Source organism: Papaver somniferum, unplaced genomic scaffold (genome assembly GCF_003573695.1).
Source record: "Papaver somniferum cultivar HN1 unplaced genomic scaffold, ASM357369v1 unplaced-scaffold_154, whole genome shotgun sequence".
Taxonomy (NCBI): Eukaryota; Viridiplantae; Streptophyta; class Magnoliopsida; order Ranunculales; family Papaveraceae; genus Papaver; species Papaver somniferum.
This window is the reverse complement of record NW_020624820.1, coordinates 3281881-3285433: the sequence shown is the minus strand read 5'-3', so window position 1 is coordinate 3285433 and position 3553 is coordinate 3281881.

The following is a 3553-nucleotide window of genomic DNA, read 5'->3' as shown; positions in this document are numbered from 1 at the left end:
GAAGTGAAGAGACGAGCGTGCTGTCGAGACTCCTCATCCGGGCAAAATGTTAATCCTCACACAGACGCACCGCTGCAAAGGGGTGCTTAGATTCGGGAAATAAATCTGAATGACTCCGGCATAAACCAAGACAATGGTCATTCCAGAGTTAATTCGGTCGCAAAGAGGGAGATGGGTTGATCTGTAAGAGGGAGACTAATAATTTTGTGGGATCAGTGATGATCGAGGATTGTGGGTGTGTTGAAGGTTTCTGCAATATTGATGAACTGTTGAGTTCGAATAAGCTCTGGGTGATTGATGAATTCTTGAGAGTAGTTACTCAAGAAATTCTGTGTGGATGATTACTGATATTGTAATTCTTTGTTAGACGTGTATTCTATGTTTGAATGTTATCTCTCAATCATGAATTCAGAGACTTATTTATACTGTCAGAGTAGTAACACCACTGATCCCTGTAAGTGTGACGGTTTCTTGACTGAAAGAGTGGGAAAGTGGGAGATCGTGGTAAAGTCAGTTCCATGTCATGTGGAGACTTGACTGATCGTGCACCCACTACTTTGCTGACTCCTTCAACCGTTTACACGACTTACGCACATTTCTCGTTGTGGATGAATCCACGTGCCGTAGACCGCCAGACCAAAACCCTAAGTGATATCCCCCCATTTGTGACGTGATTGATGTATCACAAATCGTGGAGTCTGCAGGGCAGACGTGTTTTGGTTAGTCAATTGTTGACTGATTAGATAATGAGTCTAAGTTTGGTGAATCAAGCATGAATAGTGAATGCTCAGCGATTCATGGGTCAAACATGTAGTTTTCTGAAGAGATGTCAGTATGATGAATTACTGACGAGCGACTGAGAAAGTATTGCTCAATTCTGTAAATTAAGGATTTGATGAGCAAGTATTGCTCAATTCACCAAATTAAGGATTTGATGAACAATTGAGCAAGTATTGCTCAATTCACCAAATTAATGAATTTTGGTAATCTGACGTGCAACTGAGCAAGTATTTCTCAATTCGACAAATTACTGATGACTCGCCGAATATTGATCAATATTCGAGCAATTGAGCAAGTATTGCTCGGTTCAGCGAATTATTTACCGGTGACGTGACCCAGTAAAATATTAATTAAAATATTGGTGGATTACCGAATATTTCACAACTAATTTTGATGTTGATTGGTGAATCAACATAAATTTATTAGTGTTTGAAATTACTCAGAATGATGGTTTCACAGAGCGTTCATTCGAAACCCTAATTTTTTGGTCAATTCTCCACCAATTGGGGAATTGCTGAAAATTGACTATGAATGAAGAGGACCGACCACATGGGATGAGGAGCGTCCATGTGGTTCCCAGTTCTCAAGTGAGCACGCACCAAGATTTCTCAGTTTAAGAGTTGGTGAAAAATAACGGTTAGATGGTGGTTTCACCATTTACTGAAAATATTGATGGATTCAGCATTAGGTGGTGAAACCTAGGTATGAGAGATGGGGGACCGACCAAGAGGGCATGGACCGGCCCTTGGTGGTTATGCGACCAATTTTTGGTCATTTGGAGGATTCTCCAGTTGGTTGGAGAAAGTTCGGGCCCAGTATGAGCAAATGAGCAAATTAGGTCAGAATTGCGAAAACGTGTGGGACCGGCTTCGTGCAAGCCCTAGGAATTACCTGTTCAATCATGGAGGCATTCACGTGTTTCCATGATGTCCATGTCTCCATACTGAGAGTTTCAGTATTTTCTGATGCACATTTGAGCAATATCGTGAATTTTCAGAAGAGTTTCATCTTGACTGAGAATTCTCGATTTTTTGGTGGAATGAGCATGTATGCTTAATTCATCAATATTTTGAAAATATTAAAATAAAAGTGTTTTAATATTTAAAATTTTCGTGGGAGGCTAGCCAATCGTGTGACCATGTTGGCTTTTGTTTTTTCGTGATTCGAGCAATATTTGAGAAAATATGAAGAAATCATGAATTTTGCTCAAACCCAGGAGTTTCACGAGTTGAGGAAAATAATAATTATGAAAGATTAGGGATTGCAAGGTGTGGGACCGTCCACGGCTAGGGCATGGCCGGCCGTCCATGTTGCCCATTCCCGCACACCTTTCCCTATTTTATTATTTTTCCGTGAATCCTTGAAGTTTATGGAGAATCCTTGAAGATATGGAGAATCCATGAGTTTTTGTTGAAACGGAGGAGTTTCGTGAGATTAGGAATACTAATTATAAAAAGCTAAGGATTTGTGGGGTGTGGGACCGGCCATGGCTTGGGCATGGCCGGCCGGCTAGGTTGCCCGGTCCCGCACACCTCTCCTTATTTTATAATATTATTTGGTGAATCCACGAAGTTGTGGAGAATTCACGAGTTTTTGCAAAAACAAGGAAAGTTGCTCAAACCAAGGAGTTTTCGTGAGTTCACGAAATAACAAAAAATAAAGAAAATAATGGGAGAGGAACGGACCGACCATGGCTAGGGCATGGCCGGTCGGCCGGCTGGTGGCCCACCATGAGCGCCTCCCATTATTTTATTATTATTTAATATTTTCTCCTATTTTGTGAAGGATTCCACATTATTTCACATTTTTGGACACTCGTTCGTGCATCCGGGTGCTCAGTCGTGCATCATTGTCGAGTACACTTGCACCATTTCCGTGGGGCTTACTCAGTGATGGTTTAGATGCCCGGTTATTGAGTATTTATTACTATTTTATGAAATTCAATGGATAATAATTCATGAAACTGAGTAATAAAATGAGTAGTTTATTATCAATTCATAGGATCGGCCGTTGATTCGACCATGAATTCGGAATAATAAAATAGATATTACCATTCCATGGGATCGTGGATTCGACCATGAAATCGGAATAATAAAAAAGTGGTGATATTACTATTTCATGAGACCAGTCATGGGTTCGACCATGAAATCAGAGTAACATCTATTACCATTTCATGAGATCAGTCGTGGATTCGACCATGAAATCGGAGTAATACATTTATCTATTACCATTTCGATCATGAAATAGGAGTAATGAGATAAGATAGATTATCTTCTAGGAATTCAGTGGTGAATATGACGTAGAATCTAATCTCTTGCGCATAGTCAGTGAATCAGCGAGTGTTTCCAATGTCCCGAAGACGTTTTGCCCTCTCAACATTTCATGTATGGAGGACCGACTGATGTATACACAGACACTCTACATAGTCAGGAAACAGTGAGTGTCATCGGCATCCTGAAGGCGTTATTGCTCTCAATCTTACGGAGAACCGCCCAATCGTTCTTCTATGTAGAGGCGAATTCCTCTATGTAGTCAGGGAACAGTGAGTTTCACCGACATCCTGAAGGCGTTAAGCTCTCAATCTTACATAGAACTGCCCAATTACGTTATTCTACATAGAGGCTATGACGAAATGTCGGGGATCGAACGCTCCGCTAGTGGAGGCTTTTAGAAACATATTCGTCATGGCTTCATAAAATATGAATCATTGCATGCCTGAAAGCCGTGTCAAAAAAACATGCCTCATGATTTTACGGTTTTTCCCTTTGTTGAA